Raw genomic sequence first — 15073 nt, forward strand, 5'->3', positions numbered from 1 at the left:
AGATGGCGGGTAACCGGGGTAACCGCGGGGGGGGGGCCGGGTAACCGGGGTAACCGCGGGGGGGGCCGGGCCGGGTAACCGCGGGGAGCCGGGTAACCGGGGTAACCGCGGGGGGGGCCGGGTAACCGGGGTAACCGCGGGGGGGGGGGGCCGGGTAACCGGGGTAACCGCGGGGAGGGGGAACCGGGGTAACCGCGGGGGGGGCCCGGGCCGGGTAACCGGGGTAACCGCGGGGGGCGAGTAGGGTTTTACAGTCGGCCGCTTTGAGGCCCCGGGCCCGCCCCTGAAGGAGGTGCAGTCGGTGTGGGGCGGACTCGGTTGTTTATTCCCGGTCTCTTTTGCTGAAGTTGATGATTTCCTTTTCCTCGCTGGTATTTTGTGCTCTGCGCTTTGTTGCGGGTCTGAGGGATAGGGTTAGGATCAAGGATAGGGTCAGGGTTAGGGATTGTCCCCTAACTCGCACCGAGTCCCGTTCTCCCATCACCCCCTGTGCTCGCTGACCTACATCGGCTCCCGGTCCGGGAACGCTTCGATTTTAAAATTCTCATCCTTGTGTTCAAATCCCTCCATGACCTCCCCCCCTCCCTATCTCTGTAACCTCCTCCAGCCCTACAACTCTCCGAGATCTCTGCGCTCCTCCAATTCTGGCCTCTTGCCCATCCCCGATTCCCATCGCTCCACCATTGGCGGCCGTGCCTTCAGCTGCCTGGGCCCTAGACTCTGGAATTCCCTCCCTAAACCTCTCCACCTCTCTTTCTTCCTTTAAGACGCTCCTTAAAACCTTCCTTTTTGACTGAGCTTTTGGTCTTCTGTCCTCATAAGAACATAAGAAATAGGAGCCTGCTCCACCATTCAACAAGATGATGGCTGATCATCGACCTCAACACCATTTTCCTGCACTATCCCCATATCCCTTGATGCTTTAAATATCTAGAAATCTATCGATCTCTGTTTTGAATGTACTCAATGACTGAGCCTCCACAGTCCTCTGGGGTAGAGAATTCCAAAGATTTACCACCCTCTGAGTGAAGAAATTTCTCCTCATCTCAGTCCTAAATGGCCTACCCTTTATTCTGAAACTGTGACCCCTGGTTCTAGACTCCCCAGCCAGGGGAAACATACACCCTGCAAATGCCCTGTTGAGCCCTGTAAGAATTTTGTATGTTTCGATGAGATTATAATATCTCCTTATGTGGCTGGGTGTCAATTTTTGTTTGAGAATCGCTCCTGTAAAGTGCCTTGGGATGTTTTACTACATTAAAGAAGCTATATAAATGCAAGGTTTTGTTGTTGGGTCCATTTTCATGCTCTAAGAAATGTGGAAATTCAACTGAAGGGGTTTAAATAGGAAGTTGCAGAAGAGATAGACGGAGTTGGGAACAAGTCTTGGGAGTAGTGGATGAGATGGATTGGAGAGGGCAAGTGGGGTAGGACATGGAACCAATAAGAGTCCAAGGTGCTCATCACTTTGAGTCAGAGCAGCAGAGCAATTGGGGATGTGGCTGAAGGTGCAATGGAAGGAGGTAAATTTCATCAAGCCTTGTTAAAGGTGGGAGGAAATGTAGGAAGGCCAAGGGGTTTAACGAGAGAGTTGCAGAGTGTGGGAGCGATAGCTGATGGCTGTCATCCAGGTGGTGGTGCTGGTGGGAAGATTGGAGAGTGTGGGCAGGGATGTTGGGCTGGAGGGGGTCACTGCGGTTGGGAGGGGTTTGTAGATGAAGGTGTGGATTTTGAAGTCAAGGGCCGGTGGCAGAATTCTGGGTGAGTTGATGTGGGGTGGAGTTCGGGAGACCAGCGAGGAGAGTGTTTGAAATGTCTACAAATAAGATTGTCTGCAGCAATGGGGGTGAGATAGGGATGGGAAGAGGAAACATGCGAGGGTTGAATTTGGAACTCTTCATCGTGGGCTGGATGTGGCATCGATGGCTGCTACTGGGTTTCTTGACAGCTCGCTGCTGCCCACTTGTATAATGAAGCAGAAACCCACAGCTGCTGCACATGGATCCAGTCTTCCCGATGTGAAGCTTTCAATAGAGATTATTTTCTACATCGGTCTCCCTTTTTCTAGCAATCGATAATGATACAATCCCTGCTTATATCACTGATTGATTGTCTTTTAGTCGACTTAAGTGTACAAGATTGTTGTATTTTTGTCATTTATTAAAATTGAACTAAATCTCTTATGAAGTGATTAAATTCAAAACAAGGACACAGGACCACACCTAAAACTAAATTAATTTCTGGAGTATCTGCCTACATTATGAGCTCTAGTCCAGGAGTGGGCCTTGAACCCATAACCTTCTGATTCAGAAGGGAGCGTTCTCTTCCCGAGCCAAGCTGGCACTTCAAGTTAAGTGAAACCAGTACCTTAATTCTAAAAAAATACTTGGTCCATTTGCTTTATCAGACACACGATTTAACTCTCTCTTTTGATCAATGTGTGACAAGACGATTTGTGCTGATACGGAGGAGGTGAGTTGGTGGCTGAATGATTTAATCTGCATAGATTCATAGAAAGGTTACAGCACAGAAGGAGGCCATTCGGCCCATCGAGTCCGTGCCGGCTCTATACAAGAGCAATCCAGCTAGTCCCACTCCTCCGCGCTATCCCCGTAGCCCTGAAAAATATTTCCTTCCATTTACTTATCCAGTTCCCTTTTGAAGGCCATGATAGAATCTGCCTCCATCACTCCCTTGGGCAGTGCATTCCAGATCCTAACCACTCGCTGTGTAAAAAAGTTTTCCCTCATGTCACCTTTGGTTCTTTTGCCAATCACCTTAAATCTCTGTCCTCTGGTTCTTGACCCTTCTGCCAATAGGAACAGTTTCTCGCTATCTACTCTGTCCAGACCCTTCATGATTTTGAATACCTCTATCAACTCTCCTCTCAACCTTCTCTGCTCTAAGGGGAACAACTGCAAGGAGAACTGCAGCAACTCGCCAAGGCTTCTTCAACAGCACCTCCCAAACCCGCGACCTCTACCACCTGGAAGGACAAGAGCAGCAGGCACGTGGGAACAACACCACCTGCACGTTCCCCTCCAAGTCACACACCATCCCGACTTGGAAATATATCGCCGTTCCTTCATTGTCGCTGGGTCAAAATCCTGGAACTCCCTTCCTAACAGCACTGTGGGAGAACCGTCACCACACAGACTGCAGCGGTTCAAGAAGGCGGCTCACCACCACCTTCTCGAGGGCAATTAGGGATGGGCAATAAATGCTGGCCTAGCCAGTGACGCCCACATCCCGTGAACGAATAAAAAAAAAAACCCCAGCTTCTCCAGTCTATCCACGTAACTAAAGGCCCTCATCCCTGGAATCATTTGAGTAAATCTCTTCTGCACCTTCTCTAAGGCCTTCACATCTTTCCTAAAGTGCAGTGCCCAGAACTGGACACAATACTCCAGTTGTGGTCAAACCAGTGTTTTATAAAGGTTCATCATGATTTCCTTACTTTTGTACTCTGTGTCTCTCTTTTTAAATCCCAGGATCCTGTATGCTTTTTTAACCACTTTCTCAACCTGCCCTGTCACCTTCAACGATTTGTGTACATGTACCCCCAGATCTCTCTGTTCCTGTACCCCTTTTAGAATTGTGCTCTCTAGTTTAAATTGCCTCTCCTCATTCTTCCTATGAAAATGTATCACTTCGCATTTTTCTGCGTTAAATTTCATCTGCCATGTGTCCGCCTATGCCACCAGTCTGTCCATATCCACTTGAAGTCTATCACTATCCTCCTCACTGTTCACTACCCTCCAAGTTTTGTGTCATCCGCAAATTTTGAAATTGTGCCCTGTACACCCAAGTCCACGTCATTAATATATATCAAGAAAAGCAGTGGTCCCAGCACCGACCCCTGGGGAACACCACTGTACACCTCCCTCCAGTCCGAAAAACAACCGTTCACCACTACTCTCTGTTTTCTGTTACTTAGCCAATTCTGTATCCATGCTGCTACTGCCCCTTTTATTGCATTGGCTTCAATCTTGATGACAAACCTATTGTGCGGCACTTTATCAAAGGCCTTTTGAAAGTCTATATCAACCGCATTGCCCTCATCGACCCTCTCTGTTACCTCATCAAAAAAACTCTTCTATCAAGTTCGTTAAACACGATTTGCCTTTAACAAATCGGTGCTGGCTTTCCCTAATCAATCCAAGTGACTGTTAATTCTGTCCCGGATTATCGTTTCTAAAAGTTTCCCCACCACCGAGGTTAAACTGACTGGCCTGTAGTTGCTGGGTTTATCCTTACACCCTTTTTTGAACAAGGGTGTAACATTTGCAATTCTCCAGTCCTCTGGCACCACCCCCATAGCTAAGGATGTTTGGAAGATTATGGCCAGTACCTCCGCAATTTGCAGTCAGGTGGCCTCCCAGTTCCCCAACAACTTGCACACAGGCTCCCTTCGAGCATAGAAGATTAAGGGGTGATTTAATTGAGGTGATTAAGATGACTAAAGGATTTGATAGGGTAGATAGGAAACATAGGAACATGAGTAGGCCATTCAGCCCCTCGTGCCTGCTCCGCCATTTGATAAGATCATGGCTGATAAGATCATGGCTGATCTAACTCCATATACCCGCCTTTGGCCCATATCCCTTAATAACTTTGGTTGCCAAAAAGCTATCTATCTCAGATTTAAAGTTAGCAATTGAGCTAGCATCAATTGCCGTTTGTGGAAGAGAGTTCCAAACTTCAACCAGCCTTTGTGTGTAGAAATGTTTTCTAATCTCACTCCTGAAAGGTCTGGCTCTAATAGATAGAGAAAAATTATTTCCTCTGGTGGGGGGAGTCCAGAACAAGGGGGCAGAACCTTAAAATTAGAGCTCGGCCGTTCAGGGGTGATGTCAGGAAGCACTTCTTCACACAAAGGGGAGTGGGAATCTGGAACTCTCTTTTCCCCCGCCCCCCGCACACACAAAAGGCTGTTGAGGCTGGGAGTCAATTGAAAATTTCGAAGTTGAGATTGATAGTTTTTTGTTGGGTAAAGGTATCGAGGGATATGGAACAAAAGCGGGTAAATGGAGTTGAGATACAGATCAGCCAATGATCTAACTGAATGGCGAAACAGGATCGAGGGGCTGAATGGCCTCCTCCTGTTCATATGGCTGTGACTTTGCTTCATTTTTCTTTGTTCTCTAAGCTTCAAATTCATTCCACCTTTAAATGAGAAACACATTGCCTAATTAAACTTCTTATATTTTTTATTTTATTCAGTTAGTTCTAGGTCTCATGTTGCAGCTGGTTTAAATACTAGAACTGTGTCTTCCCTCCATATTAGAAAAATCTGTTTTCAGTTGGGCTGTTTGGAGATTATATCCCTATACAGTGCGAGATTTTGTCTGATTTTAACGTGAGGAATTTTGCATCAAGATGTGGGGTCCTGTACAGCTTGGGAGGCACTGAAGTGGGGGGGGGGGGGGGGGGGACATTTCACTTTCAAATTAAAATGGTCTGACAGAGAGGAAGGACTAAGCTCTTCGCTCCACCAGTCAGTCAAATGGAACAAGGGAGCATTGGAGAGTTCGAACACAGAAATAAAAACTCCAGGGGAAAAGTGATCCACCCGTGGCTAACTGAAGAAATTAAGGATAGTATTAGATTAAAAGAAGAGGCTTATAATGTTGCCAAGAAGAACAGTAAACCTGAGGATTGGGAGAGTTTTAGAAACCAGCAAAGGACGACCAAAAAAATGATAAAAAGGGAGAAAATAGAATATGAAATATGATTTCTAGAAGTAAAGGGAATTAGGGGTTACGGGGAGCGGGCAGGAAATTGGACATGAATTTAGATTTGAGGTTAGGATCAGATCAGCCATGATCTTATTGAATGGCGGAGCAGGCTCGAGCGGCCGATTGGCCTACCCCTGCTCCTATTTCTTATGTTCTTATGAAAGTAAACTAGCAAGAAATATAAAAACGGATTGTAAGAGCTTCTACAAGTATGTAAAAAGGAAGAGAATAGCAAAAGTAAACGTTGGTCCCCTAGAGGCTGAGACAGGAGAAATTATAATGGGGAATCAGGAAATGGCAGAGATGTTAAACAAATATTTTGTATCTATCATCACAGTAGAAGACACAAAAAGCAAACCAGAAATAGTGGAGAACCAAGGGTTTAATGAGAGGGAGGAATTTAAAGTAATTAATATCAGTAGAGAAAAAGTACTTGAGAAACTAATGGGACTTAAAGCCGATAAATCCCCTGGACCTGATGATCTACATCCGAGGGTTCTAAAAGAGGAGGCTGCAGAGATAGTGGATGCATTGGTTGTGATCTTCCAAAATTCCCTAGATTCTAGAACAGTCCCAGTGGATTGGAAGGTAGCAAATGTGACCCCGCTATTCAAGAAAGGAGGGAGAGGGAAAAACAGGGAACTACAGACCAGTTAGCCTGACATCAGTCGTCGGGAAAATGCTGGAATCCATCATTAAGGAAGTGGTAACAGGGCACTTCGAAAATCATAACATGATTCGGCAGAGTCAACATGGTTTTATGAAAGGGAAATCATGTGATAAATTTATTGGAGTTTTTTTGCAGACATAACTAGCAGGGTAGATAAAGGGGAACCAGTGGATGTAGTATATTTGGATTTTCAAAAGGCAGTCGATAAGGTGCCACATAAAAGGTTGTTACACAAGATAAGGGCTCATGGGGTTGGGGGTAACATATTAGCATGGATAGAGGATTGGTTAAAGGACAGAAAACAGAGAGTAGGGATAAACGGGTCATTCTCAGGTTGGCAGGCTGTAACTAGTGGGGTGCCGCAAGGATCAGTGCTTGGGCCTCAGCTATTTACAATCTATATTAATGACTTAGATGAAGGGACCGAGTGTAATGTATCCAAGTTTGCTGACGATACTTAAGCTGTGAGGAGGACACAAAGAGTCTGCAAAGGGATATAGACAGGTTAAGTGAGTGGGCAAGAAGGTGGCAGATGGAGTATAATGTGGGGAAATATGAGGTTATTCACTTTGGTAGGAAGAATAGAAAAACAGAATATTTTTTAAATGGTGAGAAACTATTAAATGTTGTCCAGAGAGACTTGGGTGTCCTCGTACAAGAAACTCAAAAAGTTAACATGCAGGTACAGCAGGCAATTAGGAAGATAAATGGCATGTTGGCCTTTATTGCAAGGGGTTGGAGTACAAGAGTAAGGAGGACTTGCTGCATTTGTACAGGGCTTTGGGGAGACCTCACCTGGAGTACTGCGTACAGTTTTGGTCTCCTTTTCTCAGGAAGGATATATTTTCCTTAGAGGCGGTGCAACGAAAGTTCACTAGATTGATTCCTGGGATGAGAGGGTTGTCCTATGAGGAGAGGTTGAGTAGAATGGGCCTATACTGTCTGGAGTTTAGAAGAATGAGAGGTGATCTCATTGAAACATATAAAATTCTGAGGGGGCTTGACAGGGTAGATGCTGAGAGGTTGTTTCCCCTGGCTGGAGAGTCTAGAACTGGGGGGCATAGTCTCAGGATAAAGGGCCGGCCATTTAAGACTGAGATACATTGCATCCATGAGACTGGGAGTTTCGTGGATAGCACGTTTCAGGTGGTGGTCACCCCGCAGCTAAGAGAGTGCAAGCAGAGGGGGACTGGGTGACCGCCAGACAGACAAGGAGGCCCAGGCAGATAGTGCAGGAGTCCCTTGAGGGCATCTCACTCTCTAACCAGTATTCAAAATATTAGTGAGGGAGAGGATTCCTCTGGGGAGTGCAGCCAGAGCCAAGTCCACAGCACCATGGATGGCTCAGCTGTAGGGGGGGGAGGAGAAAGGTCAGGAGAGCGATAGCGATAGGGGATTCTATAGTTAGGGGAATAGACAGGCATTTCTGCGGCCGCAGATGAGATTCCAGGATGGTATGTTGCCTCCCTGGTGCCAGGGTCAAGGATGTTACCGAGCGGCTGCAGAACATTCTGGAGGGAGAGGGTGAACAGCCAGAGGTCGTGGTCCATATCGGTACCAATGACACAGGTAGGAAGAGGGATGAGGTCCTGCAGGCAGATTTTAAGGAGTTAGGAAAGAAATTAATAAACAGGATCTCAAAGGTAGTAATCTCCAGATCACTCCCGGTGCCTCACGCTAGTGAGTATAGAAATAGGAGGATAGAGCAGATGAATGCGTGGCTGGAGAGATGGTGCAGGAGGGAGGGGTTTAGATTCCTGGGGCATTGGGACCGGTTTTGGGGGAGTTGGGACCTGTACAGGGCGGACGGGTTGCACCTCAACAGGGCCAGGATCAATGTCCTTGCAGGGAGGTTTGCTAGTGCTGTGGGGGGGGTTTAAACTAGCTTGGCAGGGGAATGGGAACCTGAGCATAGATTCAGCAGGGAGAGAAGCAGAGCTAGAAATGGAAGGCAGAAAATTAGTAAGTGAGTTTGGAAGGCAGAGGAAACAAAGGCTAGAAACTGGACTACAAGGGAGTTTGGCAGTGCTTAATGGTATATACTCCAATGCAAGGAGTCTAGTGAATAAGGCAGATGAACTAAGGGCACAGATCGACACGTGGAAGTACGATATCTTAGCTATTACTGAAACATGGCTTAAACAGGGGCAGGAATGGCAGCTCAACGTTCCTGGTTACAGGGTTTTAAGATGAGATAGAGAGGGGGATAAAAAAGGAAGGGGGTGGCAATATTGGTTAAAGAAACAATTACAGCTATGAGGAGGGATGATATGTTTGAAGGATCATCAAATGAGGCCATATGAGTTCAGCTAAGGAACAAAAAAGGGGCAGTCACATTGCTGGGATTGTACTATAGACCCCCAAATAGTCAGAGGGAGATAGAAGAGCAAATATGTCGGCAAATTTCTGAGAAGTGCAAAAACATTAGGGCAGTAATAGTAGGGGATTTCAACTACCCTAATATTAACTGGGAAAGAATCAGTGTGAAGGGTATGGAGGGAACAAAATTCTTAAATTGCATTCAGGAGAACATTTTTAGCCAGTACGTAGCAAGCCCAACAAGAGAGGGGGCAGTTCTGGATTTAGTTTTAGGGAATGAAGCTGGGCAGGTGGAAGGAGTATCAGTGAGAGAGCATTTTGATGGTAGTGATCATAATACAATTAGATTTAGCATAGTTATGGAAAAGGTCAAAGATAGAACAGGAGTAAAAGTTCTCAATTGGGGAAAGGCCAATTTTACTAACCTGAGAAGTGATTTAGCAAAAATGGACTAGAAACAGCTACTTAGAAACATAGAAAATTGGAGCTGGATTAGGCCATTCGGCCCTTCGAGCCTGCTCCGCCATTCAATATGATCATGGCTGATCCTCTATTTCAATACCATATTCCCGCTCTCTCCCCATACCCTTTGATGCCTTTTGTATCTAGAAATCTATCCAGCTCCTTCTTAAATGTATTCAATGACTTGGCCTCCACAGCCTTCAGTGGTAGAGAATTCCACAGGTTCACCACCCTCTGAGTGAGGAAATTTCTCCTCATCTCCGTCCTAAATGCCCTACCCCGTATCCTGAGACTGTGACCCCTCGTTCTGGACCCCCCAGCCAGGGGAAACATCCTCCCTGCATCCAGCCTACTTGAAGGTAAATCAGTGTCAGAGCAGTGGGAGGCATTCAAGGGGATGATTGAAGGGATTCAGGGTAAACATTCCCACAAAGAAAAAGGGTTGGACTGCCAAATCTAGAGCCCCCTGGATGTCAAGGAGCATTCAGGGTAAGATAAGGCAGAAAAGGAAAGCTTATGTCAGACACCGAGAACTCAATACTACAGAAGGTCGAGAGGAGTATAGAAAGTGCAGGGGTGAAATTAAAAAGGACATTAGGAAAGCAAAGAGAGGGCATGAAAAAATATTGGCAAGTAAAATTAAGGAAAACCCAAAGATGTTTTATAAATACATAAAGAGCAAGAGGATAACTAAGGAAAGAGTAGGGCCTATTAGAGACCAAAAAGGTAAACTGTGTGGGAGGCAGAAGATGTTGGTATGGTTCTTAATGAATACTTTGCATTCACAAAAGAGAGGGACGATACAGAGATTGTAGTTAAGGAGGAGGAGTGTAAAATATTGGATGGGATAAACATAGTGAGAGAGGAAGTATTAAGGGGATTAGCATTTTTGAAAGTAGATAAATCGCCAGGCCCGGATGAAATGTATCCCAGGCGGTTAAAAGAAGTCAGGGAGGAAATAGCAGAGGCTCTGACCATCGTTTTCCAATCCTCACTGGATACAGGCATGGTGCCGGAGGATTGGAGGACTGCTAATGTTGTACCATTGTTTAAAAAGGGAGAGAGGGATAGACCGAGTAATTACAGGCCAATCAGTCTAACCTTGGTGGTGAGTAAATTATTGGAAACAATTCCGAGGGACAGGCTAAACCATCATTTAGAAAGGCACGGAGTAATCAAGGACAATCAGCATGGATTTATTAAGGGAAGGTCGTGTCTGACTAACTTGATTGAATTTTTTGAGGAGGTAACAAAGAGGGTCGATGAGGGTAGTGTGTTTGATGTCGTCTACATGGATTTTAGCAAGGCTTTTGACAAGGTCCCACGTGGTAGACTGGTCAAAAAAGTACAAGCCCATGGGATCCAAGGGAAAGTGGTAAGTTGGATCCAAAATTGGCTCAATGGCAGGAAGCAAAGGGTAATGGTTGATGGATGTTTTTGCGACTGGAAGGCTGTTTCCAGTGGGGTTCCACAAGGCTCAGTACTAGGTCCCTTGCTTTTTGTGGTAGATATTAATGATTTGGAATTGAATGTAGGGGGCATGATTAAGAAGTTTGCGGATTATACAAATATAGGCTGTGTGGTTGATAGTGAGGAGGAAAGCTGTAGACTGCAGAAAGATATCAATGGACTGGTCAGGTGGGCAGAAAAGTGGCAAATGGAATTCAGTCCAGAGAAGTGTGAGGTAATGCATTTGGGGAGAGCAAACAAGGCAAGGGAATACACAATAAATGGGGGGATACTGAGAGGAGTAGAGGATCAAAGGGACCTTGGAGTCCATGTCCACAGATCCCTGAAGGTAGCAGGACAGGTAGATAAGGTGGTTAAGAAGGCATACGGGATACTTTCCTTTATTAGCCGAGGCACAGAATATAAGAGCAGGGAGGTTATACTAGAACTTTATAAAACACTGGTTAGGCCACAGCTTGAGTACTGTGCACAGTTCTGGTCACATTACAGGAAGGATGGAATTGCACCAGAGAGGGTACAGAGGAGATTTACGAGGATGTTGCCAGGACTGGAGAATTTTAGCTATGAGGAAAGATTGGATAGACTGGGGTTGTTTTCCTTGGAACGGAGGAGGCTGAGGGGTGATTTGATTGAGGTGTATAAAATTATGAGGGGCCTAGATAGAGTGGATTGGGAGGACCTATTTCCCTTAGCAGAGGTCAATAACCAGGGGGCATAGATTTAAAGTGATTGGTAGAAGGATTAGAGGGGAGCTGAGGGAAACTTTTTTCACCCAGAGGGTGGTGGGGGTCTGGAACTCACTGCCTGAAAGGGTGGGAGAGGCAGAAACCCTCAACTCATTTAAAAAGTACTTGGACGTGCACCTGAAGTGCCGAAACCTACAGGGCTACGGACCAAGTGCTGGAAAGTGGGATTAGGCTGGGGTGGCTCATTTTCAGCCGGCACGGACACGATGGGCCGAATGGCCTCCTTCTGTGCCGTAAATTTTCTATGATTCTATGAGGAGGAATTTCTTCACTGAGGGTTGTGAATCTTTGGAATTCTCTACCCCAGAGGGCTGTGGATGCTCAGTCATTGAATATATTCAAGGCTGAGATTGATGGACTTTTGGACTCTAGGGGAATCAAGGGATATGGGGATCGGGTGGGAAAGTGGAGTTGAGGTTGAAGATCAGCCATGATCTGATTTAATGTCGGGGCAGGCTCGAGGGGGCGAATGGCCTACTCCTGCTCCTATTTCTTATGTTTTTAAAAGAACAGCTCAGACCGTTCACCCAGCCAGCAGGCTACAAACAGGATCTCCTCGCACCATTTTAATCTCTGCCCTGCCTCGGAGCCAAGTTACTCTGTGAATCAGGAATCTCTTGGGGTTTTATGAGCGTTCCACCTGAGTCTACATTGGCAGCACCAGTCGTCGGTGTGACTGACCCAAGTCCACAACGTGTTGTGGCAGCCTGTTCCTCAACTTAACAATTCTCTCCACTTGCAGTGAAAGTGAAAAGACTCCCATTTCTACATCACCTTTCACCACCTCAGGACATCCCAAAGTGCTTTACAGCTGATGAAGTGTAGTCACTGTTGTAATGTTGGAAACACAGCAGCCAATTTTTTACACAGCAAGATCCCACAATCAACAATGAGATAAATGACCAGATAATCTGTTTTTAGTGATGTTGGTTGAGGGATAAATATTGGCCAGGACACCAGGGAGAACTCTCCTGCTCTTCTTCGAACAGTGCATGGGATCTTTTACATCCAACTGAGAGGCAGACGGGGCCTCAGTTTAACATCTCATCCGAAAGACGGCACCTCCGACAGTGCAGCGCTCCCTCAGTACTGACCCTCCGACAGTGCAGCGCTCCCTCAGTACTGACCCTCCGACAGTGCAGCGCTCCCTCAGTACTGACCCTCCGACAGTGCAGCGCTCCCTCAGTACTGACCCTCCGACAGTGCCGCGTCCCCTCAGTACTGACCCTCCGACAGTGCAGCGCTCCCTCAGTACTGACCCTCCGACAGTGCAGCGCTCCCTCAGTACTGACCCTCCGACAGTGCAGCGCTCCCTCGGTTTTGCACTGGGAGTGTCAGCCTAGATTTGGTGCTCAAGTCTCTGGAGTGGGGCTTGAACCCATGATCTTCTGACTCAGAGTCGAGAGTGATGCCCACTGATCCATGGCTGACACCTAAAGGAAGGGCAGGACAAAGAGTGCATGAAAACTGTGAGACTGAAGAGAGCCTGGTGCAGTTGATGTCTTTACCTTGGGCTCAGCAGTAGGTTGGGGTCTCTCAGAAGCCATCTGGTGGGGCAGATGTGCCAGAGGTTGTCGTCACGTTAGTGAGGGAGTCGCACCAAATGCTGCTCACGCAATGGAAAGTCATAGCCATGTTCAGGCTGGGCTAGTCAGAGGCAGCTGTAATGGTAAACATGAGCACACACTTCATTCCATCATGACTCAAACCACACAGGAAGCCCGTGCTATGTTCCTGATACTCTGACTCATTGGATCAGTGATTAGAGTGCTGTTAGTATATATTTCAAAGATCACGGCTATTGAAAAGTCTAGTCCTGTCTGTCAAACTGAGACCAGTGCATTTGTCACCCACCCATTTGTCATCCCTATCCTCACTAACCTCCATTCGTTCCCCATCCATTGAGTTCAAACCCCCCCCTGTCCTCATTATCCCTCCATGGCCCTGCAATCTCTTCTGCCCCAAGTACCAGCTCCTGCCCACCACTCTTCTGTCTCTGGCCTCCTGTGAATTCTCGCCACATCACCGCCGCCCCCGCCCCCGACCCCAGAGTTATCAGATAATTTGTTTTAGTGATGTTGGTTGAAGCATAAATGTTGGCCCAGGAGACCGGGGAGAATTCCCCTGCTCTTCTTCGAAATAGTGCCATGGGATCGTTTACGTCCACCTGAGAGGGCAGACGAGGCCTCAGTTTTAATGTCTCATCCGAAAGACAGCGCCTCTGACAGTGCAGCACTCCTTCAGTACTGCACTGGAATACAAGCCTGGATTTTATGCTCAAGTTCCTGGATCATAGAAAGCACGGAAGGAGGCCATTCGGCCCATCGAGTCCGTGCCGGCTCTATGCAAGAGCAATCCAGCTAGTCCTACTCCTTCGCCCTATCCCCGTAGCCCTGCAAATTTTTTCCTTTCAAGTTCTTATCCAGTTCCCTTTTGAAGGCCATGATTGAATCTGCCTCCACCACCCCCTCGGGCAGTGCATTCCAGATCCTAACCACTCGCTGTGTAAAAGATTTTTCCTCATGTCACTTTTGGTTCTTTTGCCGATCACCTTAAATCGATGTCCACTGATCCTTGATCCTTCCGCCAATGGGAACAGTTTCTCTCTATCGACTCTGTCCAGACCCTTCATGATTTTGAATACCTCTATCAAATCTCCTCGCAACCTTCTCTGTTCCAAGGAGAACAACCCCAGTTTCTCCAGTCTATCCACGTAACTAAAGTCCCTCATCCCCAGAATCATTCCAGTAAATCCTCTTCTGCACCCTCTCTAAGGCCTTCACATCTTTCCTTAAGTGCGGTGCCCAGAACTGGACACAATACTCCAGTTGTCGCCGAACCAGTGTTTTATAAAGGTTCATCATGACTTCCTTGCTTTTGTACTCTATGCCTCTATTTATAAAGCCCAGGATCCCGAATGCTTTTTTATCCGCTTTCTCAACCTGCCCTGCCACCGTCAACGATTTGTGCACATATACCCCCAGATCCCTCTGTTCCTGTACCCCTTTTAGAATTGTGCCCTCTAGTTTATATTGCCTCTCCTCGTTCTTCCTACAGAAATGTATCACTTCGGATTTTTCTGCATTAAATTTCATCTGCCATGTGTCCGCCCATTCCACCAGCCTGTCTATATCCTCTTGAAGTCTATCACTATCCTGCTCACTGTTTACCACCCTTCCAAGTTTTGTGTCATCTGCAAATTTTGAAATTGTGTCCTGTACATCCAAGTCCAAGTCATTAATATATATCAAGAAAAGCAGTGGTCCCAGCACCGACCCCTGGGGAACACCACTGTACACCTCCCTCCGGTCCTAAAAACAACAGTTCACCACTACTCTCTCTTTCCTGTCACTTAGCCAATTCTGTATCCATTTGCTCTGCCCCCTTTATTCCATGGGCTTCAATCTTGATGATAAGCCTACCATGTGGCACTTTATCAAACACCTTTCGAAAGTCCATATACACCACATCAACTGCATTGCCCTCATCGACCCTCTCTGTTATCTCATCAAAAAACTCCATCAAGTTGGTTAAACACGATTTGCCTTTAACAAATCTGTGCTGGCTTTCCCTAATCAATCCACACTCGCCCGATTGACTGTTAATTTTGTCCCGGATTATCATTTCTAAAAGTTTCCTTGCCACCAATGTTAAACTGACTGGCCTGT

The 15073-nt window shown here is 46.6% G+C and overlaps 2 protein-coding genes and 1 pseudogene across 2 annotated transcripts in view; 2 read left to right on the forward strand and 1 right to left on the reverse strand.

The window, feature by feature from the left end:
- The window catches only part of rrp8 (ribosomal RNA processing 8), a 28294-nt gene extending 15294 nt beyond the window's left edge, over nucleotides 1-13000 (reverse strand). The window contains exon 1 of the mRNA XM_067985553.1: nucleotides 12914-13000. The gene's annotated coding sequence lies outside the window, so the exon portion shown is untranslated. The remainder of the gene's footprint in view (nucleotides 1-12913) is intronic.
- ilk (integrin-linked kinase) overlaps nucleotides 1-15073 on the forward strand; it is a 97721-nt gene that overhangs the window by 70 nt on the left and 82578 nt on the right. The gene's annotated exons all lie outside the window — the stretch shown is intronic.
- On the forward strand, nucleotides 148-8269 carry LOC137322621 (collagen alpha-2(VI) chain-like; annotated as a pseudogene).

Source organism: Heptranchias perlo, chromosome 6, assembly GCF_035084215.1.
Source record: "Heptranchias perlo isolate sHepPer1 chromosome 6, sHepPer1.hap1, whole genome shotgun sequence".
In the NCBI taxonomy this organism is placed as follows: domain Eukaryota; kingdom Metazoa; phylum Chordata; class Chondrichthyes; order Hexanchiformes; family Hexanchidae; genus Heptranchias; species Heptranchias perlo.